This window comes from Sturnira hondurensis, unplaced genomic scaffold (genome assembly GCF_014824575.4).
Source record: "Sturnira hondurensis isolate 20B ecotype Veracruz unplaced genomic scaffold, ASM1482457v3 Scaffold0001812, whole genome shotgun sequence".
In the NCBI taxonomy this organism is placed as follows: Eukaryota; Metazoa; Chordata; class Mammalia; order Chiroptera; family Phyllostomidae; genus Sturnira; species Sturnira hondurensis.
In genome coordinates this window covers 778,764-791,416 of record NW_028074443.1, presented here as the reverse complement: position 1 = coordinate 791,416, position 12,653 = coordinate 778,764, and the positions used below count along the sequence as shown (strand labels likewise).

At 39.8% G+C, this 12,653-nt stretch overlaps 1 pseudogene; it reads right to left on the bottom strand.

The window, feature by feature from the left end:
• Positions 1–10,303: 10,303 nt before the first annotated feature.
• LOC118976634 (ubiquitin-conjugating enzyme E2 E2-like) lies at positions 10,304–10,744 on the bottom strand (annotated as a pseudogene).
• Positions 10,745–12,653: the final 1,909 nt, after the last annotated feature.

Genomic DNA, 12,653 nt, shown 5'->3' with positions numbered 1-12,653 from the left:
AGTATTTTTTAGTTCCATATAAGTTTTTGGAATATTTTTTCTAGATCTATGAGTTATGCCATTGATATTTTAATAAAGATTGCATTGAATCTGTAGATTTCTTGGGGTAGTATGGACATTTTAATGATGTTAAAATGATGTTAATGATGTTAAATTTTTCTATTCATGAACCTAGTATATGCTTCTATTTATTTATATATTCCTCAATTTCTTTCTTTATTATCTTATAATTTTCAGTACAGGTCTTTTAACCTTCTTAGTTAAATTTATTCCTGGGTATTTTATTTTTTGTTGAAATATAAACAAAAATTATTACTCCTTCCATCCTTCCTTCCTTCCTTCCTTCCTCCCTTCCTCTCTCTTCTAAAAGCAAGCACTTTAACATTCTTGTAATACTGCTTTGGTGGTAATGAACTTTTTTAGCTTTTTGGGGGTCAGCAGGAAGCCCTTTATTTTGCTTTCAATTTTAAATTGTAGGCTTGCTGGATCAGGCAGTCTTGGTTGTATATCTTCGTTTTCCATCACTTTCAATATGTCATACCGATCTCTTCTGACCTGAAGTGTTTCTTTTGATAAATCAGCTGACACCCTTATGGGAGCTCCCTTGTAGGTAACTTCATTGTCTCTCTTGCCTTTTTTTCCAAGATTTTATTTATTTATCTTTAGAGGGGAAGGGAAGGAGAGAGGGAGAGAACATCAATGTATGGTTGCCTCTTGTGGGTCCCCTGCCAAGAACCGGCCTGCAACCCAGGCATGTGTTCTGACTGGGAACCGAACCGCGATCCTCTGGTTTACAGGCCTGCACTCAATCCACTGAGTTACACCAGCCAGGGCTCTCTCTTGCCTTTTTTAAAGATTCCCTCTTTGTATTTAACCTCAGGCATTTTTATAATATGTCTTGGTGTGGGCCTCTTTGGGTTCACAATCCAGAGGTTCCTCAATCCTCTTTGGGTTCCTGCAATCCAGGCATGTGCCCTGACTGGGTATTGAATCAGCGACCCTTTGCTTCACAAGCTGACACTCCATTCACTGAGCCACACAAGCCAGAGTGGTTTGCTGTTTTTTTAAAATTTAGTTTTGTCTTGATTTTTGTCTTGATTGAGATACCTTGTGTTTCCTGAACTTGTGTGACTTTTTCATTCACTAAGTTAGGGAAGCTTTCAGCCATTGTTTCTTCAAATAGGTCTTGATCCCTTGCTCATTGTCTTTTCCTTTTGGTATTCCTATGATGCTGTTAGGCTTGATGTTGTTCCAGATGTCTCTTAGACTTTCCTTGTTTTTTTTTTAAATAAAATTTTATCTCTTTTTTTTTCTTGGTGCTCTGCTTGAGTGCTCACTGTTATCTTGTCCTCAAAATCTCATATTTGATGTTCTCCTTCATTTAATCCAGTGCTGATTCCTTCTAGTGTATTCTTTATTTCAGATTTTATATTTTTCACTTCTGACTGGTTCTTTTTTACTGTTTCTATGTTCTTTTTAATGCTTACTTGTCTTTGTTTAAGTTCTCACTGAGATCATCCATTTGTCCCCTAAGGTCCTTGAGCATTGTTGAACCATTGCTTTAAACTCTGCATCTGGTATCTTGGTTCTTCCCATTTCATTCTTTTTCTCTGGATTTTTCTGGTTATTTTATTTGGAGCATATTTCTTCATCTTCCCATTTTGCCTGCCTCTTTGTGTTTGCCTCTATGTATTAGGTATATAGACTATGAGTCCCAACTTGTTTTGACGGCTTTTTGATGCAGGTGTCTTATTGGGCTCACTGGCATAATCTTCCAAATAACCTGAGATAGATGCTCCAGGAATGTTTCTTATGGGTTATATATGCCCTCCTGTTGTATTTGCATCTTGGATTCTGTTGGCCCTTTCATGAGTAGAATTAACCCCTCATACTGGCTGACTATAAGGATAGCCCTCAATCACACTGTAGAGATGCTGTGCAGGGGCTGCTTCCCAAGGTGGAGTTATTCCCAGCAGGGTCTTGTGTCTGCTGGGATCCTCCTTTAGGTGTGCCACTTGTATGGCTAGTTGAGTTGAGGTCTGGTGTGGTCTGAAGCCTGCCAATGGCTGTGTAGGTTCTGGGTCCACTTGGGTGAGGATCTGGTGGTACAGATTGATGTCAGACATTGTATGTAACTTGCCTTGGACTACCTGTCAAGAGCTACCATGCTATTTACTGTTTGAGGCTGCATCTGTGTGGCCTGGGTGTGCATGGGAGGAGCTGAGCTGTGTACAAGGGTCAACTTGCCCTCGTATAGAGATTCAAGGCTCCCTGAGGTCTGGCTCCACCTGCCAACTACTCTACCTCGCCCTGAGGTTGCCTGGTGTACCTCCAGAGCCTTCCAAAGAAAGACGGTATGGTGGGTCCAGGCTCCTCCATGGGATGTGAGCTCAGTAGGGTGGGGTGACCACGGCTGGGCATGGGGCTAGCAAGTCTCCTGCATGGGGGCCACATGGTCAGGCACTCAATGAGGAGAAAGTGGCCCCTACTCCAGAGCCATAACAGTCCATCTCTTCCAGAATCTCCACCTCTAGCTTCCCCAAGACAAGAATAAGGTAGGTTCAGGTTGAGTGCAGCAGGCTGGAGACAGCAGGGCTCAGGAAGATAGAGCAAAAGTATCTCTGTTGGGGGCAGAGCTGGCCAAGTCCAAAGTAGGGGCAAACACTTTGCCTCGCCCTGTTCTCAGCTAGCCACACAATCTAGTGCCCATCACAGACAAGAGATTCCAAAGGAGATGTGCTCTGAAGGTCACAGTTTTAAGCACTGTCTTCCCTCCCTGGAGCTGAGTTCAGGAGGGCACGGCCACTGGGACTTGGGAGGGAAGATCCAGACAGTCTCCCATTGGATGTAGTGTTGGCAAGCCTATAGGAAGGGGGGCTGGCATCTTTTCCCCTTCCTGGGCAAGAACCTTTGAGGGAGATGCCCTCTAAAGGTTCCAGCTGCAAGCAGCCTTCCATGACACTAAACTCAGCAGGGCAGGGCCCCCGGCTGCCAGAAAGGCAAGTCGAATGAGGGGGAGTAGTGTGGGCTGAGTTCACAGGGGAGATAGAAATAGCTCCCTCTAAATATAGCCACAGAACCCAGCACCTGCTTGTGATTCCCAGACAAAGTCCTCCTGGGGGGACACACTTCGAAGGTTTCAGCTCTGTGTGTCACTCAGATTACCCTGAGGGACAGAACTCAGAGGGTGAGGCCACAGGGATTGGAAGGGCAGGCTAAATGATTCAAGGGGGGTGGGGGAGGGGCTCTGGATGTGCACTCAATGTAGGGAAGAATGGTCCCCCTTTCAAAGCTACAGAGTTCAATCACTGTCTGAGTCTCTACTAAGAGCTTCAGTAGAAAAAGAGTACCCCAAATGTTCTCACTGGGTGCCACCAACAGACCCCTCTGCAGGACCCCAGCATGGTGGTAGGATGGTGTTTCTGGAAGTTGGAGGACTGAGTAGTGTACTACCAAGGCTGGTACTGTAACAGTAGGAGTGCTCCACTTGGGAAGGTGGCATTTAGGTCTCTTGCACACTTTGTTCTCTCCCAGAAGGACTGAGTCCTCACTGATTTCCACCACTAGATGCTATTCTGGCTCCTGTTCCCCTCTCAATTGTTCTTGGTTGGGGATCCCTGCAGTGGAGCTATGCCCCCATGCTCCTGGAGGCAGGGGAATTTGCAGCCAAGTTATCTCTTTGGCTTCTGAGCCATTGTGTGCATGTGAGCGGGGGCAGCACTTTCCATGTCTCTGCCCTACTTACCAGTTTCTGTCTGGCTTCTTTACATCCTTGGTATAATACTTCAGTTCAGCTAGGGTTCAGTTGGTCATTCAGACTGATTGCTCTGTGTTTACCTGTAAATCTGGTTTGGCACCAGGAGGAGGTGAATGTGGCTTCCACTTAGTCTGTAGCCATCTTGGAATCCTTGCTAATTACTTCTTAGTACTACGGAATGGGCACTGGAAATTCCTGCCCACCTTCCTGACCTTCTGATCGCACACTAAGCTCAGCCACTTTTGTAGCCTCCTCCTGCTCCTCACCCTATTTTCTATCAACAGTCCAGATTCTTACCTATGCTGGGCTTTTGTGCCTGCTGTTCTTTTTGTTCATTTGTTTGTTTAGATGCTATGCCAAAGCAGTTGTCCTAAATCAGTTAGGACTCAACTCTGACACCTTATCTAAATGCCACAATCTCTCAGTGATGCCAGTTTATTTAATTTCCTTTTTAATAGTCTCTATATGGAAATTTCTTGACTCACATATCTCTTATTTTGTCTTTCTTTCCACAAAAGTGGATGTTTCACAAGAGAAAGTTCCTTTCCTCTTCTTTTTATTGTTGCATCCCAGTACCTATAAAAGAACTGTTACTGAAATATAATGGACAGGTATAATCAATAAACATTGGATAAATGAGTGAGTGAGTGACTGGGAAAATTTTGAGTTTCCAAGCAGTAAAATGTAAAGAGTATATAGTCCATTACAGGCTTTTCCTTGCTCAATTAAAAAAAAATTCCTGATGAGGGAATCAAAGTTTTTCTTTCAATAATAATGAAAAAAATTCCTTTTACAGGCTGCATATTGAGATGGAACATTGTATTTTATAATGTTCTAAAAATATATGGGGGCATTTGTAAGAAATTGGTTACTTAAGTAGCAATTTAGTCAGTGCTTGAGTCCATCAGATACAGACAGTGAAACAGATTATTCCTTTTATTCTAGGTGCAGTGTTTAAAGTTTGGTCCCATAAACTGATTTACTCTCCCAATAACTTCTGTATTGTGTTATGAATAGCATCACAGAAGAGTTACCTTGAACTGGAATAACACCGTGGTTGCCTCTACATATAATTTTTCCAACTATTCCATTTCTAGGCCTGTGCTTATTCTGTTGACGTTCAGCCAACCTTCTTCCACTGTTCAGTGTTAACACTTAGATTGCGGTATCCGGAACTGTGTCCAGGTCTTTAAGTGTATTCTTCCACCATAGAATAATGTGGGACTTCCGGCAGCATTTTTCTATAAACTGTTATTTAACTAACATAAATTTTAAGATGTGCTATATATTTTTTCTGAGCCCCATTAACCATGAGGTTGTAGTCAATTCAACCTAAATTCTTTTCACAAGTAGCTGATAGACAAATCACTTCCCTCCATATCTTTTACCTAATAGTTCTGCTTTTGGTACTTGATTATCCTTGTTGTATTTCACTTGCTCAATTTTGCCAGCTTTTACAGACTGAAAGGATCCCTTGTAATTCTAGCCTATTTTTTTGGATTTTTGTATCTAGTCCTGTATCACTTGTGAGTTTGATTCATGTTCGTTATCTCTTTATTCAACAATTTGGCACAATTTTAAGAGCTGTACATATACCCCAGTATTTTGCTGAGTTGTTCTTCCCTGTGGACTTTGCTTTGTTAGTAATGAGTCATTGAGTAATCACCCAGCCCACTGAGAAACCACTTAACCTTAAGTTAGCACTCATTATTTTAGCTTTTGTAAGACAAAATCACAGGACTATCAAGATGGCTTGTTCAAAATCAGCCACACTATGCCTATAACATTCTAGCCATCTTACAATAAAGATGGAGAGATTAAAATAAGAAATTGTTAAATGTATCTGAAAATTATACACATGAGAAATTTTATGACAATTGAATAAAATTGAACTAAAATTGATAGAGATCATTCTACCTTTTAAAAATATACATTTTATAGAATACTATGCCTTCACTGATATTAGTACTTGATTAAAATTATCCTCATCAAGATGAGGGAAGAATAATAATCATTATAATAATAGTACTTATTGAGTACCCATTATACTAGATACTGAAAAGGAATTTGCAAATATATCTTTTCTAAATTTCCCTACAATCACATGAGGTAGAGTCTATTACTATCATTGTTTTCCATATGGAGATTTCCAGAGTTAGAGAATTTATACAAATTAGCTATGTGTAAATGCAAGTAAGTGAAAAAACCCGAGTTTACATTTAGATCATTGATGTGATTTGAAATGCCAATATCTTGTATTAATTACATATTATATTGTGTGCCATGGGGGTTAGATTTTGCAAATGATCAAATCCAGTGGAACCTGTTTAATATAAAGAAAGTAAAACTCAAAAGACACAGAGGAGTTAATTATATTGACAAAGTCAAACTGGAGAAATTCCAAAGTAAGAGAATTAAAACCATTCTCCTTTTTTTAAGTAGAAAGAAATATCGAGGGAATCTATACACAAGAAAACAACTGTGTGAATTCCATGGCTGCAGTTCTCATGGCTGTCTTGATAAGGTGGCATTGTTCTGCAAGCCCAGTGACGTCAGTTGTGGACGCATGCACATGTGCAAGCACCACCCATGACCTTCAGGACAAAGAATGCAATGTTGTGTTTCCCTCACAAGCTCGGAAGTCACCAGTTTCAACTTTGAAAATGTTGTTTCTCATAAGTTCAACACACCATATCTCTTCTAATTAAGTGTATCATGCCACAGTTAGGCTCTCAATCAGAGCCTATCCCATGTGTAGTTATCTGAGATTTAAAGGTATTAAAAAGAAAGTAGTAGCTTGAAATAAGTGCAGTAGTTGGAGAAACAAATTATTTGTTTTAAAAGAAATTATTGCTTAAAAACTGATCTGCTAACTACATCAGTTTGTTGTTCCACTTATTTAGGCATTCATTTTTGTATGTGCCTTGACTGAAGTTAGAACTTGCAATGTTGGCCTATCAGGACAATGTTCTAAACTAATGAGCTACCTGACCAGGGCAAGTTGGATATTTACCTTATACTTTATATCAATAAGAAAAATAGGCTAACTGGCTTAAAGTAGATAATATAAAATATAAATCTCTATAAAAAGAGGTAAATAATTATAATAAATAGAAAAGCCCTTTTCCAACACAAAGCAATTTTGTTAAAAGGAAAATATTTATAAAAGTTACAGACTAAACCACACAAACTATACTTTCAAATCCATTAAAGATACCATCAATTGACTAACAAGTAAATGTTTTTCACAGGCAGCTTACATAGAATAGAAATACATATTACCATTACTTTAAGAAAATCTATGCAATATTATAATCAGTTGAGACAAATTCACACATTGTTTTTTGACTATTGAATTGGTGAAGGATTTTAAAAACATCCTTCATGTGTGTAATGCTGTCCACATTCATATATAGTAGGTAGGAATGTGGCTATTTATAATTTTTTTCTTTAAAGTTTGTAGTATGTATCAAAAATATTAAATTGTACATGCTTATGACGTGATATTTCAAGGACTCTATCATTAAGTAATAAGCAACCCTATGATGGCATTTATATTCCTTTCATTGTACTTCCTTATCTAGTAATAAATAAATAGGTATCCAAAATAGTGAGGTAAAGAATTAATTTTGGTAGTCAGATGAACCACTGCAAGATCCCTGAGAACAAGAGTTTGTATCACCTGTGTCTAGAATGGCAGCCTGAGCAAATATGACACAAATAAGTATTTGTTGAATGAGTGAATTGGAATAATATGAAAACATTGATATCCTTGCTTGTGATAGTTTATGAGGATTATAATTAAAACATAAAGCTATGTGAAAATATGATAAAAGTTTCTATATACAGTGAGATTTCAGGCTTTAAAATATGTTATTTTCACTTAAATAAAATTATATATAGGAATCAATAAAATTGCTAAATATTAAGGTGATGTTACAGTTTGTTATATATTTTTATGCTTCCCTCTGTTTTCTAGTTTTTCTATTACAATACAATATGCATGTATTATTGTTACTGTACAAAAAATGCAAGTATAAGCATTTGAGATTTTAGATTAGCAATGAGCCAAACAAACATAACTGTTCGAAGAGAAATACTGTGAGTGCTGTGAGGGCTGGGTCTACTTTTCTCTCGCAACACCTTAGCATGCTTTTTGACTCAGAGTATTGGATCCGTATTTATACATTCAATGATTAAACCAGTTTTGATTAAGATGGCTGTATTTAGAACAGAATAAGTTGAAAATATCTTATAATGACTTCAGTATTTTGTTCAACTCTGATTAAATTAGAGATAATCTAATATTGACCTTATTTTCATCATTCTATCAAATGTTAGGTCAATTAATTTTTTCTAATCTTGAATTATTCTCAAATTTGACCTTGATATGTTTTATGATTAACAAATAGGCTTCTCCATGAGGAGTGGTTTTAATTTTTTCATTAGCAGGAACTCTTTGGGTCTTCTCCATTGCTTGGTATAACAGTGTTTTTCTTTTTTAAAATTTTAATTAATTTTTGCAGATTTTTTGTTGATTATGCTATTATAGTTGTCCCAATATTTCCTCCTTTGCGCCTCTCTGCCCCCCTCTGCCTACCACTCCCTCAGGCAATCCCCAGAGCATTGCTCATGTTCATGGGTCATGCATGTAAGTTCTTTGAATTCTCCATTTTCTATACTGTATTTTATATCCCCATTGCTATTGTATAACTACTTATTTGTACTTCTTAATCCCCTCACCTCTTCACCCATTCCCCTACAATCCCCCCTCATCTGGAAATCATCAAAACATTCTCCGTATCCATGACTGTGTCTCTGTCCTTCTTCTTTATTTTCATTTTTTATATTTAATTATTGTTCAAGTACAGTTTTCTGTCTTTTACTCCCATCCCAGCCCGCCCCCCGTGCTCCCAACCTCCTTCCTATTTCCACCCCCCCTTAGTTTTTGTCCATGTGTCCTTTATACTAGTTCCTGTAAATCCTTCCCTTTTCCCCCCTGAAATCCCCTCCCCTCTCCCCTCTGGTCACTGTCCCCCTGTCCTCTATTTCAGTGTCTTTGTTTTTATTTTGCTTGCTTGTTTGTTTTGTTGTTTAGCTCTGTCCTTCTTGTTAGCTTAGTTTGTCTTTTAGATTCAATTGTTGATAGATATGCATTTCTTGCAATTTTATTGTTCATAGTTTGATCTTCCTCTTTTTCTTAAATAAGTCCTTCTAATATATCATATAATAGTGGTTTTGTAATATGAACTCTTTCAGTTTTTCCTTGTCTGGGAAGTTCTTCATCTGCCCTTTGATTGTAAGTGACATCTTTGCTAGGTAGAGCAATCTTGCTCTAGGTCCCTGCTGTTCATCACTTTGAATACTTCTTGCCAATCCCTTCTAGCCTTTGAGAAATCAGCAGCTGACAGACTTATGGGAACCCCTCTGTAACTAACTTCTTTTTTTCTCTCTGATTCCCTTATCTTTAACCTTTGGCATTTTAATTATGTTATGTCTTGGAGTGGACCACTTTGCATCCATCTTGTTTGAGACTCTCTGTGCTTCCTGGACTTGCATGCCTATTTCCTTCACCAAATTAGGGAAGTTTTCTTTCATTGTTATTATTATTTCATTTCATTTCATTTCATTTTGTGTTTATCAGCCACAGTGATTTATTGAGCGCTTTAATAGTACATGTGTACATCAACTGATCCACAGTCAAAAGGGGCAGGTCCCTAACAAATTTATAGGCACTTTAACTAAATCCAAATACTTATTATTTTTTTAATTCCAACAGTCTTCTGTGTGGGGGACAGAAGGCTAGTGATAAACAGAATGTCAGTAATGCACAGTGATTCTGCTTGAAGCTCTTGCACAAAAACTTGTTCCCAGTAGCATGCACCCACCTATAAAGACTTCAGTCAAAAAAATTAACCATAAGCACTACATTTAAGTATAAATGAGATATAATTCTGAATTTGTGTTTCCCTAAACATCATATAAAAGAAAGGAAATTGAAATAAAACCACAAAAATGACACAGGAACACAAAGCTTTGTAAGAAAGCTCTTATTATTAAAGATCCAACATTGTTTGCTCTGAAAACAAGTTCCCATCTACAATGATGCGGAAAAAAAAGAACCCAGATCTTTCAAATTAATAGAAATTAAAAAGAAAATAAATGGGGTGAGGGGCTTGAGGGAGGAGGAGCAAAGGAAAAGAAAGAAGAGGAAAGAGGAAGAAGAGAGAGAGAAGGATGATATACCATTGCAAAATGGTTCAAATCGTGATAAAAATAAGAAAATAAAAACCGAGGTCCAGAGGGCTGGGTAGATCTATTGATGCTCTCAGTGAATGTGCTTGCACAGGTCCGGTGGGGGCGGCAGGTGCAGGTCCCTAAATGGTGTGCTGCTTGGTCCACTCTCTGGCCATTTGGTCATGCTCCGCTCTGTTGGTCATGAACTGTGTGGTGATGCTGCCCACCAGAGGGTCAGCAGGGCTGTAATCTGTGAGAAGGGAGCAGATGGAGAGGAGGACTTTAGAAATGGTCAGAGCTGGCCTTCAGTTATCCTTCAGGATGTCCACAGATCACACCTTGGCTGTTAATATTACGATGATAGATTCTCGTTTGGAGGGCAACCTTAGAGAATTTAAATGGATAGTCTGGTGAAAAGGTAATGTTACAGAAGAACATCCATGCTTCATAGACAGTTCCTGGGGGTCCCAATATAGTTGACCTCCATTCATAAATGTTGTCTCCTTTGGGTCCAGCACTGCAGGTGGGAGGAGGATCCAATGTAATTTCTGCAAGTTCCCTCTGAATTCATTTAGCACTAATTGACAATTTAGCAGCTGTTTCTGAATATTTTCCCATCCTTTTCTGGGGGGGAGTGGCCTGAACTTGTTCTCTTTCTGGTTCTTGTTGAACACTTTTATGTTGGTCTCCATCAGAACCTCCTCCACTAGTGTCTGGACTGTCATCAACTCTCTGTGCCTCAGTGGACATTTTAGATTCTTCAGTGCCACTGCCCCCTCATTGTTTTTTCAAATAGATTTCCAATTTCTTGCTCTTTCTCTTCTCCTCTGGTACCTCTATGATGCAAATGTTGGACTGCTTAAAGTTGTCCTAAAAGCTGCTTACACTTTCCTCGTTTTCTTGGGTTCTTTTTTCTTCTTGTCATTCTGATTGGTTGTTTTTTGCTCCCCTCTGTTCCAAACTATTGATTTGATTCTCAGCTTCATTCACTCTACTGTTGTTTCCCTGTAAATTATTCCTTATTTAAGTTAGTGTATCCTTTGTTTCTGACTGCATCTTTTTTATGCTATTGAGATCCTCACTAAGTTCCTTGAGCATCCTTATAACCAGAGTTTTGATTTCTGTATCTGACAGATTGCTTATCTCCCTTTTATTTAGTTCTAATTCTAGAGTTTTGATCTGTTCTTTCATTTATGCCTCATTTCTTTGTCTCCTCATGTTGGCAGCCTTCCTGCGTTTGTTTCTATGTGTTAGGCTGAGCTGCTCTGACTCCATGTCTTGGTAGCATGGCCTAATGTAGTAGGTGTCCTGTAGGCTCCAGTGGCATAGCTTTTCCTATCAGCCATGCTGTATACTCGAGGTGCATCTTTCTTGTGGGCTGAGTTTACACTCATCTGGTAGTTGAACCTCAGATTATGTTGGCAGATCAATGGGAGGGATTTAACCAGGCCAGTGAGCTGCAAGGATTGGCTGTGACCACTGACCACCAACCTCCTCTCTCTGTAGAGGATCAGTTGTGCAGGGGGAGGGTGGTGGTGCTGTGCTGGGGTCTGTAACTGTCCACTGGGTTTGCTGGCTCTGGGTTTCCCGGGCGGTACATGCCAAGGTCTGCCCCACCTGTGTTCTGCCCAGGTCCACCCTGCAAGAGCTAAAAAGCCATCAGCAGATGACTACTACTTGTGTTGGGCTTGGAGATTCCTAGCTGTGAATCTAGGCTGTCTGCTTCTAGTGCCTGGCCTGGGGCCACTTAGTAAGAATTATGACAGCTGAGGGCTTAGTGAGGCTTGCTGTTGCTTGTTTGATAGGATTTAGGAAGTTGTCAAGCGGGAACCAAGACCAGCCTTTCATACGGAAAGGTCATGGTTAACTGTTTGGGTGTGCCCATTAGTTGGATGGGAAGGAGTTTCAGGGGATCTCCAGGGCAGGACAAACAGTATTATCCAGGTTGGTGTAGTCTCTAATATGTCACCCGCCTGCTGACTCTGTGGCTCTGTGTGGGGAGGGCTCAGAAAAGGGACAGTGACCTTTGCCTACCTTTCTGTTTGGGAGAAAGCTGTCCCCCAACTGCCACCTTGGTGTCAGAGACTTCGGTTCCTCCCTATATGCCACTAGTGCCTTTTAAGCTGTTATCCTGGTGCTGGAGCTAAGATGTGTGAATCTGAGTAAGTCTGTGTGTGAGTTCTTTCAGAGGAACTGCTTGGGACTCCAAATGTTTCTTACAATGGCTTAATCCCCATGGGTTTTTGCTGCCAGAAGTTATGAGGACTTATCTTCCTGGCACTAGAACACACGGGAACCCTGGGCTGGGTGGGCTAATGTGGGGCTGGGACTCCTCACTCTCAAGATATCCCTCCTGAATTTACCTTGAAAGTAGGTATCATGCATGGATGTGGAGCCAGCCCATTCTGCATCTCTGCCCCTTCTACCAGTCTGGATGGATGTGGTTTCTTTAATTCCATCATTGTCAGACTTCTATGCAACTTGATTTCTGATGGTTCTGAGTGATGGCTGCTGTATATTTTAGTTGTAATTTTAATGTGGTTGTGTGAGGAAGCAAGCCGTGTTTACCTATGTTGCCATCTTGGGTGTAAGACTCAACAACATTTTTCTATTATAGTAATCATCACATCTGTCTGTTAATCACTGACATCTATGTATC